Consider the following 21,059-nt stretch of genomic DNA (forward strand, 5'->3'; position numbering starts at 1 on the left):
AATGGGTTAAACAAAAAATTTGCGAAGGTTGTCGATGTTCCAGGAGTGCTCCAGGTCCTCGCCATTTGGCGTTGTGAGCCTGTAAGCGCTGGGGGAAGCTTTTGACTTGACTATGAAGGGGCCCTCCCACTTGGGCTCTAACTTGCCCTTGGACTCCGTCCGAGCTGTTCGGACGAGTACGAGGTCCCCCTCGCTGAACTCCCTCGGGATGACTGCGTGGTCGCGCCATGCTTTGGTCTGGGCTTGGTATTTGTTTAGGGCCTGTAGGGCGAAGACCCGGTCTCCGTCAATGAGATCTTTTGAAGTTGGCTCGTCCACGTCGGGGACGGCTGACGGAACTGTACGCGGGGACCCATGCTTTATTTCTTGCGGGGTCATTGCCTCCGATCCGTATAGAAGGCGGAAAGGAGTGAACCCGGTCGCCCTGCACTCAGTTGTGTTTAGCGCCCAGACTGCCTCCGGTAATAAATCGGTCCATCTGCCTTTTTTTCGTCGAGGAGCATCTTCTTGACAGCTGTGAAGATTTTCCCATTGGCACGCTCCACGACCCCGTTGGACTGCGGATGATAGACTGAAGCGAAGGCAAGCTTGGTGCCGATGGAGAAGCAAAAATCCTTGAAATCTTGGTTGTCGAACTGCTTGCCGTTGTCAACTGTTAGCTCGGACGGTACTCCGAAGCGGCAAACAATGTTCTGCCAGAAGAACTTTTGGGCAGTCTTTGATGTGATTGTGGAAACAGCCCTCGCTTCAATCCATTTGGTGAAGTATTCGACGGCTACGAAGGCGAACTTAAGGTTCCCCTGAGCGGTGGGCAAGGGCCCGACAATGTCCAGGCCCCAGCGCTGGAGAGGCCATGTATGGGCGATCAGCTTTGTATATTGCGAGGGGTTGCCTGAACGAGGAGAGAACTTCTGGCAGGCTTCGCAGGACCTTGTGACTCGATTTGCGGCGCATATCATTGCAGGCCAGTAAAACCCTTGTCGGATCACCTTGGCAGCCAGGGCCCTTGGCCCTGCGTGCGAGCCGCACGTGCCACTATGGACTTCGCGTAGGATCTGCATGCCTTCGGTTTCGGTGACGCATTTAAGCATTGGCTGACTGACCCCTTTCTTGTATAATTGGCCCTTAATCAGTGCGAAGTCCCGGCTTCGATGTCTGAGGCGCTTTGCCTCACTGACGTCGGTTGGATGATAGTACCCTTGTAGGAACAGGGTTATTGGTGCCCGCCAGTCTTCGGTCATGATTAGGTTGACTATGCGGTGGCCCTCGCTATCATTAGTTATTTGGAGCCCTTCGAGGCTCCGGACGGCTGGCGTGCCAATGGTGTGAAAGAACACGTCGGAGGGCAGGGGCTCGCCCCTGGCGGCGGCCTTGGCTAATGCATCGGCCTCCTCGTTCTTGGCCCTATCCACATGCTGCAAGGTGAATCCCTTGAACTGTCTCTCGAGACTTCGGATAGCCGCGAGGTATTGCATGAGCGCGGGGTCTTTTGCTGCATAGTCTTTCTCGACCTGGCCGACAACTATCTTGGAGTCTGTCTTGATGATACATGTGGTGACTCCGAGGGCCCTTAGCTTGCGGAGGCCGAGGATAACCGCTTCATACTCTGCTATATTGTTTGTGCATTTGTCGGATTCCAGAGCGAAGTTGAGGCGTGCTGCATATCTGTGTTTGACTCCGATTGGTGAGGTGACGACTGCAGCGACGCCTGCCCCCGCGTGGCACCATGCGCCGTCGCAATGGATGGTCCAGACCTTTTCTGTGGACGGGTCCGGCTGTGCTACTGGCCCAGTCCAGTCGACGACGAAGTCTGCCAGGACTTGCGACTTGATGGCTGTCCTGGGCTCGAAGCTGATGTGGTAGCCGGAGAGTTCGGCTGCCCACTTGGCGATCCTCACCGATGCCTCCGGGTTTCTGAATAGTTCGCCGAGCCCCCTGTCAGAGGTGACTCGGACCTTGAATGCTTCAAAGTAATGGCGCAGTTTGCGCGAGGACATAACAACTGCGTAGGCGATCTTCTCCAGCTCTGTCATGTTGCATTTGGACGGTGTCAGGACTTCGGAGACATAGTAAATAGGGCACTGTCTGACACTGCCTTCAACAGTCTGCTCCTGCACTAATGCCGCGCTGACCGCGTGCGGCGAAGCCGCGACATAGAGCAATAGGGGGAGCGAGGAGTCGGGGCTTGTGAGGATGGCCAGCTCTGATAAGTACTGTTTTAATGAGGCGAAGGCCGCTGCTTGTTCCGGCCCCCAAGCGAAGTTTTTCGCACCGCGAAGTGTTTTGAGGAAGGGGAGACTTCGCTCGGCGGACCTGGAGATGAATCTGTTGAGAGCGGTCAATCTGCCTGTCAGACGCTGGACGTCCCTGACGGACTGCGGAGGCGACATGCCGACGATGGCCTGGATCTTGGTTGGGTTGGCCTCGATGCCGCGGTGTGACACCAGGTAACCCAATATCTTGCCCTGGCGAACACCGAAGACGCACTTTTCCGGGTTCAGGCGGAGTCGTGCATCTCGCATGTTCGCGAATGTCTCGGCGAGGTCGGCGAGGTGGTCCTCCTTATTCTTGCTGGCGACGACGATGTCGTCCACATATGTAAATATGTTTCTACCGACCTGCCCTTCGAGTACTGTTTTGGTGAGTCTGGAGAAGGTGGACCCCGCATTCTTGAGTCCCTCCGGCATCCTGATGAAGCAATAAGTGCCGAAGGGTGTTATAAAGCTGGTGCTAGCCTTGTCTTCCTCCTTCATGTATATCTGGTGATAGCCGGAGAAGCAGCCGAGGAGTGACATGACCTCGCATCCGGCCGCGCTATCGACTATTTTGTCGATCCGGGGCAACGGGAAATTGTCCTTCGGGCAGGCCTTATTGAGACTGGTGAAGTCTATGCACATTCGCCATTTCCCGCTTTTTTTCTGCACCATTACGACATTGGAGAGCCACGTGGGGTAAGCCACTGGCTCGATGAATTTAGCTTCTAGGAGGCGGTGCACTTCCGCCTTGGCGGCCTCTGTCTTTTCGTCGGACATTTTGCGGAGCCTTTGCTTTTTTGGTCGCACCGAAGGGTCAATTCCCAAGCTGTGCTCAATTATGGATCGGCTGACTCCGACCAGGTCTAGGGCGGACCAGGCGAAGACATCTTTATTCTTGGCCAGGCAGCAGAGAAGCTTCTCTTCTTCATGTGACGTAAGGTCTTCGCTGATAGTGACTGTCTGCTTGGGCGTGGCCTGATCAAGGGGAACAATCTTGGTTCCGTCTTGGCTCTGCAACTGTGCCTTATCGTGCTGCTTATCGGTTGGGCTGGCGGGCGCAGGGACCTCGCGCTGGGTCGTGAAACAGTGTACGTTCCTTTGTCCAGGCACGAAGTCCCGCTCTATGTTGCGCACCGTCTGCTGGTTGCCGTAGATCGTGATAGCGCCTAGCGGACCTGGTATCTTCATACATAGGTACAGTCCGTGGATGGCAGCTTCGAACTTATTGATGGAGCCCCGGCCCATGATGGCGTTGTACGGATATACCATGTCGACGATGTCGAAGGTTACTTGCTCACTTCGGGCATTGGGTGCTACACCGAAGGAGAGGGGCAGCTCTATTTTGCCAACGGGAAATGTGCCTTTGCCGCCGAAGCCATACAACGGATTGTCCGAAGGCTTGAGCAGGCTATGGCTTATACCCATGCGGTCGAAGGCGTGGAGGAAGATGATGTCCGCCTGACTGCCGTTGTCGACTAGGACTTTGTGAAGGTCCCAGCCTGCCACGCTGCAATTGATGACCATAGCGTCGATGTGGGGGGCGCTGCGCAGGTCGACGTCTCGTGCATCGAAGGTTAGCGGTATGTGGGACCACTTCGTCTGCACGACTGGGCCGGTGACCGCGACATGGTTGATGCTGCGGTAGTGGTCCCGCTTCTGCCGCTTGGTGTCGAAGTCAGTGCTGGACCCCCCTGTTATCATGTGAATGACTCCGCGATATGGTTGATCGGCGAAGTCTTCCTGCTTTGGGGCATGGGGGATGTTTTGGTGTTGCTGGTGTGGTGGTGGGGGTGGAGGAGGTACGATTTGTACTTCCTGATGTTGTTGGTAAGCGTGGTGCAGTGGATGCGGGGCGGGAGCGTGGATATATGGTGGAGGGGGTGGCTGGTAATTATGCGCGACAATTCTGGGATTGTCGGCTGGCTGCGCCCGCGCCATTCTGTCTCTGGTGGCCTTCGTTTCGGGGCAGTCTTTGGTTTGGTGGGCGCAGTCTTCGCCGTGGAAAAGGCAGTAGAACCGGCGCGGCGGCTGCGCGCGCCCTCGGCCCCTGCCGCGAGTTCCGTTTCCGCAGCCCTGGGGGGATATTCCTGGCGACGAGGGGGGTCAGCAGCAGGCTGCTGGTTGGCGATGTTGTGCACTTGCTGTTGACTGCGGCCATCTCGACCGGAGTCTGGTTGCGGAGTCCTCGTCCACGTGCGGCTGGACTGCGGGGCATCTTTGGGCTTCCGCTGTGACTCAACCTTGCGCTGGTGGAGCTCTTCGGATTTGGCATATTTTTCAAAGAGCTGATATAGCTCCTGGAGGTTCTTGGGTGGATCTCTGATACAGTGGCTGTAGAGGACGCCGGCCCGAAGGCCACTGATGGCGTAGTGGATAGCGATCTGATCATCGACGGAGGGCAGCTGTGACTTGAGTGTTAAGAATTTACGGTAATACTCCCGCAGAGTCTCCTTTTCCAGCTGTTTGCAAAGCGAGAGCTTGGCCAAAGCGTCGGTGTCTGGGCGGTACCCTTGGAAGTTGAGAAGGAACTTGTCCCTGAGACTTCTCCACGAATCAATGGACAGCGGAGGCAATCTGGTGAACCAGGTGAGTGCTGGGCCCTCTAGGGCGATGATGAAAGACTTCGCCATTGTGGCGTCGTCCCCTCCGGCGGATGCAACGGCGACTTGATAACTCATTATGTATTGCGCCGGATCGGTGCTGCCGTTGTACTTGGGATATGCCCCTGCTCGGAAGTTAGCTGGCCAAGGCGTCACTTGCAGGTGTGGCGCCAGGGGACTTCGCTCGTCGAGGTAGTTGACCCCTTGGAATGGCGCGCCGTGCTGGAAGGCGTAGTCATGCTGGGGGAAACGCGGGTTCTCCGGCAGCGCCCGGTGTTGTAGGGGTGGGCCATGCTGCAGGCCGAGGTGGCCTTCGCGCGTGTCTTCCGGTTGCGCGCGCTGCTGGAGGGGTGGCTCTTGCTGTAGACCGAGGTGGCCTTCGCGCTGCATCAGCGCGATCTCGCGCTCGAGGTCTTGGGCCTTCTGCTCCTCGTCGCGTATCATTTGCCGCACCTTGGCTAGTGCGGACACACGCTGGCGCTTGGCTTCCAGTATCTCTTTCTGCCTCTGGAGATTGCGGTTCTTGAGGCGCAGGGCGCGCAGCTGTAACTGTTCTTCTGTTGAGACGCCGAGGATCTCGCCGTCCTCGGTGAGATCCGCGCCCTCTAGTGGGGCGAAGCCTGGGGGCGGCTGCGATTGTCCTTCGGGCCCGCAGGTGCGGAAGGTGTCGTCTTCGCAGGTGCGGGGAATATTGTCTTCAGTGGGCTCTTGGTGGGTGGATTGGGTGAGGGCGAGGGCCTTGCCCTTTCTTGCGGCAAGCAGTGCTGCCTTCGCAGCCTCGTCAGCCTTCGGGTTAGCTCTCTTGGGTGCCATCGCGGGTGGTTTTGTCGTAGCACGAACGGTGGGCGCCAAATGTTGGAACTTGCTCTCAGCAGCAAGGAGGCCAACAAGGGTGAACGGTGGTGACACCAGGGTTACGTGCTCGGGGGCAATAGCTCTGTTAATCTAGCCTCTCACGAGCACTGTGCAGGGGTATTTATAGGTATCTGAGTGCCCAGCGCCTTGTGTTAAGGACGCATGTGCCCTCGGACACCTAGTTTATCCCCAGAATATTCCCATAAAGCAGGGTTACAAGCTGTAATTACAAGAATGCCTTTACAAACTAGGCCCGTAACACAAAGGCGGCCACGCGGGGCCCGTGTAACACCCTGAATTTGGGGGTATAAAATTTCTTCTATAATATTCACCAAATTCAGGTGTTACCCTCTCTTTTCCTTGCTTTTCTTTTGTTTTTCCTAAATAATGGAGAATTATTTTGTTATATTGGAGTAAGCCTAGTGAAGTGAATCTTAGAGAAGCTTTGATTGTTGCATTCATGTCGTTGTATAGTGTTTATGAGTGCAAAGAGTTTTCGAAACATGTCGATTTATCTCGAGGATGTTTTCGGGAATTTTCTGAAATCTTCGAAACATATTTTAGATATTAAATATGAATTTCAGATTTTTTTATATTATTATTTTAATCCCTAAAATTCAGTATTTGCGAAAACTAGAATATTCCGAAAACCTGATAATATATATATATATGTATATATATATATATATATATATATATATATATATATATATATATATATATATATATATATATATATATATATATATATATATATTCCCCTCATCGAGCCTATTCCAGATCTCGTGTCCTTTTCGCGAGATCGCTAAATCGTCTCTCCTCACAAATGGCATGCCGTCCGCGTCTACCCTTCGTCTACCCCGTCTACCTCCATCAACTCTACCTCGCCTCCATGCCCGAAGCACCTCGTCCCCCTCGCCCACGTTCTCCCGCAAACCATTTCGCGTGTGCCTGACTCGTCACGTAACTGTCTCCCCGCACCCCTTCCTCTATATATAAACAGACGACCCTGCTTGTGCTCACACTGTCGCCGTGGTGCTGCTCTCGTCTACCTCCACGCCTGCGCTCTCCAAGTCGTCTCCAAAACCTCTCCAAGAGTCATGTCGTGGTCGCCCCGCCTCTCCCTCTCCCCACCATGCCTGCAAAAAGGAAACCGTCGCTCCCCTTCTACATATATAAATACATATGTCCTCGCTCCTGCTTCTCCATCACCAGACCAGACCATCCATCTTCCTCACGCACAGGCGCACAGCCCTTCCCCGTGCAGTGCCACAACTCCGTCGACGCCGTCAAGCCAAGTCGAGATCCATGGTCACGACGTCCTACACCACCATCGCCGGAGCTCTATTGCACGCAGGTTAGCCCCTCCTTCATCCTCTCTCCCCTGCATCCCTCTCTACGATCGGCCATGGCCAGAGTTCCCTCCGTACCCTCCCTCGACCCGTTCCTGGGCGAGCGCGCGCGCCCCCTGGCCGCGGCTCCCCGTGTCCGCTGTGCCACCTCGCCCCTGCGACCGGCGTGCACTGCCCCGGCGAATCCCCTGCCGCGCGCGCGCCAGGGCACGGTCTCCATGGCCGGTGAGCCATCACGCGAGCCTCGGTCCAAGTCCCGGTGAGTCTCTGCCGATGCCGTGCCCCGGCCTCGCTCCTGTGAGCCTCGGCGTGGTCCCTGGCCGGCGAGCTCGGCCGCTGGCCCGCTGCAGCCGTCCGCCAAGCCGCCATACCCGTACACGATTCCTTTTTTTCTGAGCTGTTGACGTGCGTGCGGTTGCATTAGAGAAGGAAACTGCCTAGTGGGCCCCACTCCGAATGCATACCCCTACGTGATTAGCTTAAAGTGGCTGAAAACTGCCGTGAGCCCCACCATGGCATGCCGCATGCCTCCACAATCTCCTGGCCGCATGCATCACAGCCTGGAAAGTGGAAACCATCCCTCACAATGGATCCCAGATCTTCTGCGACTGCTCTCCATGTAGCCCTGCATGTGGCAAGCCTCCAGCCAATCGTATCGCACCACGTGTTTTTCAGTCCGCTATTAATTGAATATGCGTCCTCATTTGCGTTAAATATCTATTTTAATTCATTCGAGTTGCGTTAACTTCGTAACCTCGTCGCCTACGTGTTAGTAACATTATTTCGTCGTGGTACGTGTTTTAGTTAATTAATTGATTATTTATTTATCCGACAGTTATTAAAGTAGCAATCTACTTAAACTAATTTATACTTTTAGTTGCGCTTTATAAATACCTGTTAATATGATTATGCCTACTCGAATATTTTTGAATTAATACTTATTTATTATAAACACGTTATTTGTTAGCGATTATCGCGTTGTCGCGCGTCGTTCGCGCGTGCTGTTCCGCGCGCGGTATCGTGCTGGTTCGCGCGTAATTCGCTCTAGTTGCTCATACTGTCTGGTGCGCTGTTTCGCGCGCGTCGTTTGGGCGAGTCGTTCGCGCGCTGTTTGCGTGGCACGTTTAAGTCAGCGTGTGCCGTTCGCACGCATCGTGCGTGTCGTTCACACGTGTCGACGCGCGCTGTCGCGTACGTCGTTCCGCGCACCTTGTTTAGTGTGTTGCGTGCCATGTCGCGCGACAATAAACTATTTCGTCTACAATCGTTCACGTTAATTAATCTACGTAATTAAACGATGATTAACTGAGTAGTAAATCAATCAGAACTAAGTGTTAATTCTATCGGTGCATGCGATGAATACCTCTAATTATGGTTATGTCAACTTAAGTGTTGCATTTAATTTATGTGTAGAATAAATACGACACAGTTTAGTAGTAGTTCGCGCGTCGCGCCGTTTTCGCGGGTCGCGTGCTGTTTGCGTGACGAGCACGCTGTCCCCACATGTGGCGCTCGTTATTGTCGGGTCGTATGTTTTAGTTGTATAATTAATTATTGGTTTATTCTAGGGTTAATAAAATAACAATTTATTTAGAACGAGTATATAGTTTTAACTCGTGCTTTTATAAATATAAATATTAGTTAACTTGATTAATACAAGCTTAAATGCTTTTAACTAATTATTTATTTGTTCGTTGTTGGCGCACGACATCGTTTGCGCGTCATCGTGCTATTTACGCGCATAGCCGCGTTGACTCGTGCGTGTCGCGCACGGTCGTGCGCGTTGTTTTGCGGATGTCGCGCGTGCCATTCACATGCGTTGCCGCACGCCGTGCGCGTGCCGCAGTGTTGTTTCGTGTGGCGTCTACGTGTGATAATAAATTATTTTCGCTTATAAACACTCATGTTATAAGATTAATTCGTCAGGTCATATATTTTAGATAATCAACCTAAGGTTTGCTCGACTAATATTTATTAGATTAATATCTCAGTTAGATTAAATATGTAATGTTCAATTTGCGCTTTTATAATAAATATTAACATGGTAACTATTAACTTAACTACTTTCTATTTATTTAATATTTGTTTAGTATAAACGTGTCACATATTTAGTTTTCCTCGCCTGTCGCGCGTGCTGTTCCGCACGTGATGGCGTGCTCGTTCGCGCTCGTCGCGCGCTGTTTCGTGTGTTATCAGCGTGCGATGTCGCGCGTGTCCGCGCGTCGTTCGCACGCTGTCGTGCTGTTTCGTGCATCGTCAATTCGCATCGCTTAGAATCTCTTGTGTTAATTAAATTACTTATTTATTTGACAGCTGTTAGCGTAACAGATTTAATTAGAACTAAATAGCAATTATAATTTATATTTTATAATATCAAATTAAATGTTTTACTTAATATTTATTTAGCGTAAACGCGATATCTTCCAGATCGACGCTTCGAGTTCGACACTTCTTTTTCCTCGCGTGACTGTTTTAACGCGCTCTATTTTGTTTTGCATATTTTATTATGTTTGTATTTGTATGGTGTAATGTTCTTATGCATATATGTGTTTGCTTGCTTGTGTCTGTTCGTCTTCGCTCCGCGTTGCGATTAGAATGCGATCCATCTCCAAGCTTCGAGGGATCGAAGATCAAGCGTTGGCGACCATGTGATCAAGCTCTCTGAGTTCTATGAGGCTGAAGATCCTGAGCATCTGTTTGGTGAAGGCAAGTGTCCTCTGACCCATTATGTCCCATTTACTTTATAATACACTGTCCCACATACTATGAACAACCTAAGGATTTACTAGCTTTCTATTTACCTTGTCCTTGATTTACCTTTTGGGTTACTATGGTTAGCTACATGCTAGCGCTTTACTTTAATTAATGAACATGATGAGATACAATGATGATACTATGATTTTATTCTGGATATGATGATATACTTGTGGCATTTAAGGGGACTCGGGCTGTTTCCCGAGTACCTCTCCGTAAGGACTTGTTCGTTGAGAGACCACCCGGGATAACAGTGCAACCATGAGGGTGAAATGGGATGCCCTTAGCTAATTAATTAGAGGAACTAGAGGTGTAGTTGCTTCGCCGTCGTGCCGTCAATGGGGTCCAGGCACAGTGCTTGCTCTGCCGAGGCTGAGTGCCGAGGTGCTTTCGTTTTGCTTTTGTTAGTCACCCTCCTGCGGGGAGAGGTACTGTGTTTATCAAACTGGAGAAACCTAACGGGCGGCTATGACCTCTAGGGAATCTTTGTAAAAGCTACGTAGTGATACCCTGCCGGACCACCTAGGAAGTGATCAATGGGGAGTCATGATCCCCGGGCAAAACGGGAATCACGGCTCATGGGTAAAGTGTGCGACCTCTGCAGAGGGTAATGAAACTGATATATCAGCCATGCTCACGGTTAAGAGCAGCCTTGGGATCCTCTTTGATTAGAGATACTCCGGATACACCTCAGATGATGACTTTAATGATGATGGTTAATGATTGTGACTTTAATTATGTACTAAGTATTTCCTCTCTGAGGAGGTACTTTTTGGGATTATAACTTGGGTTTTATGATAAAATCTGGCTTCTACTAACAATAAATACCTGACCAACTAAAAGCAACTGCTTGAGCCTAACCCCACATAAAAGCTAGTCCACTTCAGCCAAACGGGGCATTTGCTGAGTACGTTGATGTGTACTCATCCTTGCTTTACCACAAAACACCAGGTTGCCTTTGGTACAATCTATGCTTAGGTAAAGAAGAAGGTGTCGAGGCGGATCTCCAGGAGTTCCAGGACTTCGATGAGTTCGAGGATTAGGCTAGCGACCTCCCCCAGTCAGCTGCCTGTGGTGGGTTGTTTACGTTGGCTACGTTTCGATTCTGTGTACTTTGATTTATATATGTAAATGGCTCTAGTCTGTAATATTATTACTTACTCTTTATTGTAATTCGAAGCATTGTGCTATGATGAGTCATTTATGTAATCGCTGTGTACGTGAATTTTTGATCCTGGCACGTACATAGTTCGCATTCGGTTTACCTTCAAAAAACCGGGTGTGACATAAGTGGTATCAAAGCCGTGCTGACTGTAGGACCGCTGACCTAGAGTAGCATTGGCCGTTTTAAGGACTTCTTGACTGTTACTTCACCTCATCCTTGATTCTGCTTCAAAATATTAGTCATCTCGACTAATTCTATGTTGTGCTCCTATATGCCCCCTTGTCAAAAGTATTTTATTCTAGTATGGTCTATAATTCTCTCAATATATTAGATCTGATCTCACTCTTGTGCTTGCGACATCTTTGTAGATACCTCCCGACCATAGCTTTTAGTCTTTTGAGATTCTGTCCTCTTCCATTATTAATTTGCTACCATTTGGCAATCTCTATTCCCCTGGTATTGACAAGCCCGTATCTCTGGATTCTTTAATACTCTTGTTTCAATACCTACCTCTAATAAAAACTTTGCTGCCTATTTAAACATTTGAGTTTATATGTCCATGATCTTACTATCTTTTGAGACCCTTTCCTATTCTATTGTTAAGTCACTATCTTTTTGGCAATTTGTACTCTCTTGGTCTTGGTATGCTCGTACCATTGGAATCTTGCATACTCTTATTTTTTATGTATGCTTATCTTCATACCCCAGTATTTGTTTAAGACATTTCAACTTACATGTCATTAACCACCCTTGTTTCTTAATGATCCATGAGCAGTCATTTTATTTTGCACATCCTTGGTGATCTTGTTGCTTCCTTATAACCTCCCTCGGTAAGGAATCTTTACTCCAACCTTTCTGTTGGAACCTTACCTATCTTACCCTTGAGTGTTTTCTCCACTTCATCATTTCGCGAGTCTTGTCTTAACTCTATCCTTTGTTATGCTTTTCATTATTTTATTGTTTACCCTGGACACCTATATATCCTACATTGATATTTGTCTCATACCTGCCCCTATAAATCTCCCCTCTTCCACCTCAATCTGAGCATTGTACTTTACCTATTTTTCCGTTGGTCGTATCCTATTCCTTGTCGCTTGTGAGTCCTCAGCTCCATCCTTTGTTGTGCCTCTGTTTAGTGTTGCCTTGACCTTTCCCATATCTCGACCATACCTAGTGATGACATTATTTCTATTATCTAAAATCTCCAATCTTCTATCCCAATTTGAGAGCGGTGTTTTACTTATCTTATCCTTGGCAACATCCTCTTCTTTACCGCGTGTAAGCCTTGACATACCTCCATTCTTTATTGTACTTATACCACTGGCACTTCTATGCCTTCATCTTTTCTCCTATACTCTTGTCTATTATCGCCTTTGACCCTTGCGATATTTATGTCTTCTACCTAAATTCTTACCTTGAACTTATCCTTTAAAAGCCTCTCCTTTCTTCCGACCAAGTTTGAGAGTTGCGAGTTACCTATCTCTCCTTTGATTTCTTTTCCCTCCTTGTCACCTTACAAGTTTTGTCTTAATTCCATCTTGTGTTGTGTTTTTATTTGCTATCACCATTACCTTGTCATCCGTCGATCTTGCCTTGATACTTATCTTTATTCTTGCTCTCTAAAAATCTCCTCTCTTCCACCTCAATTTGAGAGTGGCAATTTACCTATGTGGCCCTTGGACGTATCCTCTCCTTTTCCATTTGCAGGTCCAGTCTTAACTCCATCCTTTATGGTACTTATATCCTTTGTCTTATGCCTATTTACCTCCTATCCTACCTCCTTATCCATTATTACTTTTAAAACCCTCGTGATATCTATGCCCTTGCCTTCCTGCTTACCTTGAACCTAGCCCTTGAAGCCCCCTCTTTTCCATTCCTGTTCGGGGATAATGCCTCATCTATTTCATCATTGACTGTTCCTCGTTCTTTGACACCTTGCAAGTTTTGTCTAAAATACATCCTTTGTTGTGTGTTTGTCTGTTATCACCTTAACCCTCGTCATCCCTAGATCTTTACCTTGATGCTTATCATGTACCTGCATTTTAAAGCCGCCTCTCCCATTTTATTTCAAGAGTGATGTCTTACCCCTCCCCGCTCTTGCTCGTTCCCTATTCCTCTGTCGTGTTGCAAGTCTTGTTTTAACTCGATCTTTTGGTGTGCGTTTGCCTGTTACCTCTTGTATCGTTGTAACCACTACATCTTTCCGTGGTGCTTATCCTATGCCTACCTTTTGGAATATCATCTTTCCCATCTCGATTTGAGAATGGTGTTTCACCTACCTTGACCTTGGTTGTATTCTCTCCCTGTCGGTTACAATCCTTGCTTTAGCTCCATCCTTTATTATGCTCATGCCCCTACCCTCCATGTCTTATTATTCCCCTTGCCTTTTGTTGGCCTTAGAGTAGTTTCCCTTTTTAAGGAAAGACCACCATTTAATTAAAAGGAACGTATAGCAATGAGATGTTTGTTGTTGTGTGCTCATGATGTTTGTCCTTCTTCTATGACTGATTTGCTTCTTTGGAATGAGTGTTGATGTGTTGTGGCCCTTGGTCCGCAATGGAATCTGTTTACTAGGTGAGTGCCATAGAGTTAAGTAGTTGGGTTCTCCCCCCTGCTCTCCCTAATCCGTCTATACTTACCTTTTCTCGCTATTCTTTCCACTTGCACCTGTCCATTTGGCAACCTCCAACTCCTCCAAATCAGTCAAGATCAGAGTCGGCAACATCTTCACCAAGTGCATATCAACACCCATGTTAAGGGGGTTAGCTGCTAACCCCAATGAAGACAATGCGATCAACATCAACCAACAAGATCAAAGTGGTGCAGCGGAAGCGTGGTGGGTCCTAACCCACAGGTCCTAGGATCCTTAAGAATTGTCTTCGTTGGTCGTGAACATCCGAAATCAAAGCAACCAGTCCGCAAGTTAGGTTGGTAGAGTCAAAGTTGAATCGAAGAAGCTATGTGCAACCGATGAACCAGCCTCGTTTTTCTTGCTAGCTTCCTCTTGAATCTCGGGGGCGAGATTCTGTTAAGGGGGTTAGATTTGTAACACCCTGAATTTGGGGGTATAAAATTTCTTCTATAATATTCACCAAATTCAGGTGTTACCCTCTCTTTTCCTTGCTTTTCTTTTGTTTTTCCTAAATAATGGAGAATTATTTTGTTATATTGGAGTAAGCCTAGTGAAGTGAATCTTAGAGAAGCTTTGATTGTTGCATTCATGTCGTTGTATAGTGTTTATGAGTGCAAAGAGTTTTCGAAACATGTCGATTTATCTCGAGGATGTTTTCGGGAATTTTCTGAAATCTTCGAAACATATTTTAGATATTAAATATGAATTTCAGATTTTTTTATATTATTATTTTAATCCCTAAAATTCAGTATTTGCGAAAACTAGAATATTCCGAAAACCTGATAATATATATATATATATATATATATATATATATATATATATATATATATATATATATATATATATATATATATATTCCCCTCATCGAGCCTATTCCAGATCTCGTGTCCTTTTCGCGAGATCGCTAAATCGTCTCTCCTCACAAATGGCATGCCATCCGCGTCTACCCTTCGTCTACCCCGTCTACCTCCATCAACTCTACCTCGCCTCCATGCCCGAAGCACCTCGTCCCCCTCGCCCACGTTCTCCCGCAAACCATTTCGCGTGTGCCTGACTCGTCACGTAACTGTCTCCCCGCACCCCTTCCTCTATATATAAACAGACGACCCTGCTTGTGCTCACACTGTCGCCGTGGTGCTGCTCTCGTCTACCTCCACGCCTGCGCTCTCCAAGTCGTCTCCAAAACCTCTCCAAGAGTCATGTCGTGGTCGCCCCGCCTCTCCCTCTCCCCACCATGCCTGCGAAAAGGAAACCGTCGCTCCCCTTCTACATATATAAATGCATATGTCCTCGCTCCTGCTTCTCCATCACCAGACCAGACCATCCATCTTCCTCACGCACAGGCGCACAGCCCTTCCCCGTGCAGTGCCACAACTCCGTCGACGCCGTCAAGCCAAGTCGAGATCCATGGTCACGACGTCCTACACCGCCATCGCCGGAGCTCTGTTGCACGCAGGTGAGCCCCTCCTTCATCCTCTCTCCCCTGCATCCCTCTCTACGATCGGCCATGGCCAGAGTTCCCTCCGTACCCTCCCTCGACCCGTTCCTGGGCGAGCGCGCGCGCCCCCTGGCCGCGGCTCCCCGTGTCCGTTGTGCCACCTCGCCCCTGCGACCGGCGTGCACTGCCCCGGCGAATCCCCTGCCGCGCGCGCGCGCCAGGGCACGGTCTCCATGGCCGGTGAGCCATCACGCGAGCCTCGGTCCAAGTCCCGGTGAGTCTCCGCCGATGCCGTGCCCCGGCCTCGCTCCTGTGAGCCTCGGCGTGGTCCCTGGCCGGCGAGCTCGGCCGCTGGCCCGCTGCAGCCGTCCGCCAAGCCGCCATACCCGTACACGATTCCTTTTTTTCTGAGCTGTTGACGTGCGTGCGGTTGCATTAGAGAAGGAAACTGCCTAGTGGGCCCCACTCCGAATGCATACCCCTACGTGATTAGCTTAAAGTGGCTGAAAACTGCCGTGAGCCCCACCATGGCATGCCGCATGCCTCCACAATCTCCTGGCCGCATGCATCACAGCCTGGAAAGTGGAAACCATCCCTCACAATGGATCCCAGATCTTCTGCGGCTGCTCTCCATGTAGCCCTGCATGTGGCAAGCCTCCAGCCAATCGTATCGCACCACGTGTTTTTCAGTCCGCTATTAATTGAATATGCGTCCTCATTTGCGTTAAATATCTATTTTAATTCATTCGAGTTGCGTTAACTTCGTAACCTCGTCGCCTACGTGTTAGTAACATTATTTCGTCGTGGTACATGTTTTAGTTAATTAATTGATTATTTATTTATCCGACAGTTATTAAAGTAGCAATCTACTTAAACTAATTTATACTTTTAGTTGCGCTTTATAAATACCTGTTAATATGATTATGCCTACTCGAATATTTTTGAATTAATACTTATTTATTATAAACACGTTATTTGTTAGCGATTATCGCGTTGTCGCGCGTCGTTCGCGCGTGCTGTTCCGCGCGCGGTATCGTGCTGGTTCGCGCGTAATTCGCTCTAGTTGCTCATACTGTCTGGTGCGCTGTTTCGTGCGCGTCGTTTGGGCGAGTCGTTCGCGCGCTGTTTGCGTGGCACGTTTAAGTCAGCGCGTGCCGTTCGCACGCATCGTGCGTGTCGTTCACACGTGTCGACGCGCGCTGTCGCGTACGTCGTTCCGCGCACCTTGTTTAGTGTGTTGCGTGCCATGTCGCGCGACAATAAACTATTTCGTCTACAATCGTTCACGTTAATTAATCTACGTAATTAAACGATGATTAACTGAGTAGTAAATCAATCAGAACTAAGTGTTAATTCTATCGGTGCATGCGATGAATACCTCTAATTGTGGTTATGTCAACTTAAGTGTTGCATTTAATTTATGTGTAGAATAAATACGACACAGTTTAGTAGTAGTTCGCGCGTCGCGCCGTTTTCGCGGGTCGCGTGCTGTTTGCGTGACGCGCACGCTGTCCCCACATGTGGCGCTCGTTATTGTCGGGTCGTATGTTTTAGTTGTATAATTAATTATTGGTTTATTCTAGGGTTAATAAAATAACAATTTATTTAGAACGAGTATATAGTTTTAACTCGTGCTTTTATAAATATAAATATTAGTTAACTTGATTAACACAAGCTTAAATGCTTTTAACTAATTATTTATTTGTTCGTTGTTGGCGCACGACATCGTTTGCGCGTCATCGTGCTATTTACGCGCATAGTCGCGTTGACTCGTGCGTGTCGCGCACGGTCGTGCGCGTTGTTTTGCGGATGTCGCGCGTGCCATTCACATGCGTTGCCGCACGCCGTGCGCGTGCCGCAGTGTTGTTTCGTGTGGCGTCTATGTGTGATAATAAATTATTTTCGCTTATAAACACTCATGTTATAAGATTAATTCGTCAGGTCATATATTTTAGATAATCAACCTAAGGTTTGCTCGACTAATATTTAATAGATTAATATCTCAGTTAGATTAAATATGTAATGTTCAATTTGCGCTTTTATAATAAATATTAACATGGTAACTATTAACTTAACTACTTTCTATTTATTTAATATTTGTTTAGTATAAACGTGTCACTTATTTAGTTTTCCTCGCCTGTCGCGCGTGCTGTTCCGCACGTGATGGCGTGCTCGTTCGCGCTCGTCGCGCGCGCTGTTTCGTGTGTTATCAGCGTGCGATGTCGCGCGTGTCCGCGCGTCGTTCGCACGCTGTCGTGCTGTTTCGTGCATCGTCAATTCGCATCGCTTAGAATCTCTTGTGTTAATTAAATTACTTATTTATTTGACAGCTGTTAGCGTAACAGATTTAATTAGAACTAAATAGCAATTATAATTTATATTTTATAATATCAAATTAAATGTTTTACTTAATATTTATTTAGCGTAAACGCGATATCTTCCAGATCGACGCTTCGAGTTCGACACTTCTTTTTCCTCGCGTGACTGTTTTAATGCGCTCTATTTTGTTTTGCATATTTTATTATGTTTGTATTTGTATGGTGTAATGTTCTTATGCATATATGTGTTTGCTTGCTTGTGTCTGTTCGTCTTCGCTCCGCGTTGCGATTAGAATGCGATCCATCTCCAAGCTTCGAGGGATCGAAGATCAAGCGTTGGCGACCATGTGATCAAGCTCTCTGAGTTCTATGAGGCTGAAGATCCTGAGCATCTGTTTGGTGAAGGCAAGTGTACTCTGACCCATTATGTCCCATTTACTTTATAATACACTGTCCCACATACTATGAACAACCTAAGGATTTACTAGCTTTCTATTTACCTTGTCCTTGATTTACCTTTTGGGTTACTATGGTTAGCTACATGCTAGCGCTTTACTTTAATTAATGAACATGATGAGATACAATGATGATACTATGATTTTATTCTGGATATGATGATATACTTGTGGCATTTAAGGGGACTCGGGCTGTTTCCCGAGTACCTCTCCGTAAGGACCTGTTCGTTGAGAGACCACCCGGGATAACAGTGCAACCATGAGGGTGAAATGGGATGCCCTTAGCTAATTAATTAGAGGAACTAGAGGTGTAGTTGCTTCGCCGTCGTGCCGTCAATGGGGTCCAGGCACAGTGCTTGCTCTGCCGAGGCTGAGTGCCGAGGTGCTTTCATTTTGCTTTTGTTAGTCAACCTCCTGCGGGGAGAGGTACTGTGTTTATCAAACTGGAGAAACCTAACGGGCGGCTATGACCTCTAGGGAATCTTTGTAAAAGCTATGTAGTGATACCCTGCTGGACCACCTAGGAAGTGATCAATGGGGAGTCATGATCCCCGAGCAAAACGGGAATCACGGCTCATGGGTAAAGTGTGCGACCTCTGCAGAGGGTAATGAAACTGATATATCAGCCGTGCTCACGGTTAAGAGCAGCCTTGGGATCCTCTTTGATTAGAGATACTCCGGATACACCTCAGATGATGACTTTAATGATGATGGTTAATGATTGTGACTTTAATTATGTACTAAGTATTTCCTCTCTGAGGAGGTACTTTTTGGGATTATAACTTGGGTTTTATGATAAAATCTGGCTTCTACTAACAATAAATACCTGACCAACTAAAAGCAACTGCTTGAGCCTAACCCCACATAAAAGCTAGTCCACTTCAGCCAAACGGGGCATTTGCTGAGTACGTTGATGTGTACTCATCCTTGCTTTACCACAAAACACCAGGTTGCCTTTGGTACAATCTATGCTTAGGTAAAGAAGAAGGTGTCGAGGCGGATCTCCAGGAGTTCCAGGACTTCGATGAGTTCGAGGATTAGGCTAGCGACCTCCCCCAGTCAGCTGCCTGTGGTGGGTTGTTTACGTTGGCTACGTTTCGATTCTGTGTACTTTGATTTATATATGTAAATGGCTCTAGTCTGTAATATTATTACTTACTCTTTATTGTAATTCGAAGCATTGTGCTATGATGAGTCATTTATGTAATCGCTGTGTACGTGAATTTCTGATCCTGGCACGTACATAGTTCGCATTCGGTTTACCTTCAAAAAACCGGGTGTGACAGCCCGTTACAATGGGCCAGATCACACGTGGGCCTCAGAGCAGGACGAGGCCATGCTGCGGGGAGACGTCACCGCAGGCCTTCGTCTGGTGCTGAATGAAGCGAAGGGTGTCCCTGCCCGTTTTGTCTTTGTCAGACCAGCGACTGCAGCGAAAGGCGACGAGCGAAGGGTGGCGTCTTTGCCTTCGCCCCAACAACGGTGCAGTCAGTCCCCGACGTGACTTCATCGCCGCTCGTCGACCAAAAGGTACCGACCGATTCCCATCCTACGTCATTTGGATTCGGCCTCAACCCGCCTAGCGACCTCGCTCTAGCGGACGTTCTCGTAGAGGCGAGTTCAAACCCTCTGGGGTTTCGCATGCGGTCGCCTTGGGACCGATTGACGGACGTCTCGACCTACGGGCCCTCTGGGTCCGAGGAAGACGACGACCCCAGCATCTGTTGGGATTTCTCTGGACTTGGCAACCCCAGTGCCATGCGGGACGTCATGACCGCATGTGACTACTGCCTCTCCGACTGTTCCGACGGTAGCCGCAGCCTCGACGACGAGGACTGCGGCCCAAGCCGCGAATGTTTCCACGTCGATCTAGGGGGTCCCTCCGAAGGCAATCATCTTGGCATGCCGGAGGATGGTGATCTCCCTAGGCCGGTGCCCCGCGTTGACATCCCACGGGAGCTAGCTGTGGTCCCCGTTCAGGCGGGGGGCTATGACCCACAGCTCGAGCAAATCCGCGGGGTGCAGGCCAGGCTCGACGAGGGAGCAGGAGCGCTTGAGCCGATCCGCCGGGACGTCGGGCAGGCATGGGCGGGCCAACCCCCGGCCGGAGAAATACGTCATCTGCCCCAGGGTTTCCAGCACCGCGTCGCCGACGACGCCAGGGTCAGGCTGCCACCCGCATCTAGTGGCGTCGGCCAGAACCTGGCTGCAGCGGCGATGCTCCTCCCCGCGATGCCGGAGCCATCCACCACCGAGGGTCGGCGAATCCAGGGGGAACTCAAGAATCTCCTGGAAGGCGCCGCGGTCCGGCGGGCCGAGAGCTCTGCCTCCCGAAGGCAGGGATACCCCTCGGAACCTCATGCCGCGACTTCCCGATTCATGCGGGAAGCCTCGGTCTACATCGGGCGCACGCGCAACACCGCGCCTGCGGCCCCGGGCCGCCTCGGCAACGAGCACCATCACCGCGACCGTCGAGCCCACCTCGACGAGAGGGTGCGCCGAGCCTACCACCCCAGGCGTGGGGGACGCTACGACAGCGGGGAGGATCGGAGTCCCTCGCCCTAGCCGCCCGGTCCGCAGGCCTTCAGCCGGGCCATCCGACGGGCACCGTTCCCGACCCAGTTCCGACCCCCGACTACTATCACAAAGTACTCGGGGAGACGAGACCGGAACTATGGCTCGCGGACTACCGTCTGGCCTGCCAACTGGGTGGAACGGACGACGACAACCTAATCATCCACAACCTCCCCCTGTTCCTCTCCGACACCGCTCGCGCCTGGTTGGAACACCTGCCTCCGGGGCAGATCTCCAACTGGGACGACCTAGTCCAAGCCTTCGCCGGCAATTTCCAGGGCACATACGTGCGCCCCGGAAACTCCTGGGACCTTCGAAGCTGCCGGCAGCAGCCGGGAGAGTCTCTCCGGGACTACATCCAGCGATTTTCGAAGCAGCGCACCGAGCTACCCAACATCACCGACTCGGATGTCATCGGCGAGTTCCTCGCTGGCACCACCTGCCGCGACCTGGTGAGCAAGTTGGGTCGCAAGACCCCCACCAGGGCGAGCGAGCTGATGGACATCGCCACCAAGTTCGCCTCTGGCCAGGAGGCGGTCGAGGCTATCTTCCGAAAGGACAAGCAGCCCCAGGGCCACCCATCGAAAGATGCTCCCGAGGCGTCAACTCAGCGCGGCGCCAAGAAGAAAGGCAAGAAGAAGTCGCAAGCGAAACACGA

This window comes from Zea mays, chromosome 1 (genome assembly GCF_902167145.1).
Source record: "Zea mays cultivar B73 chromosome 1, Zm-B73-REFERENCE-NAM-5.0, whole genome shotgun sequence".
Classification (NCBI taxonomy): domain Eukaryota; kingdom Viridiplantae; phylum Streptophyta; class Magnoliopsida; order Poales; family Poaceae; genus Zea; species Zea mays.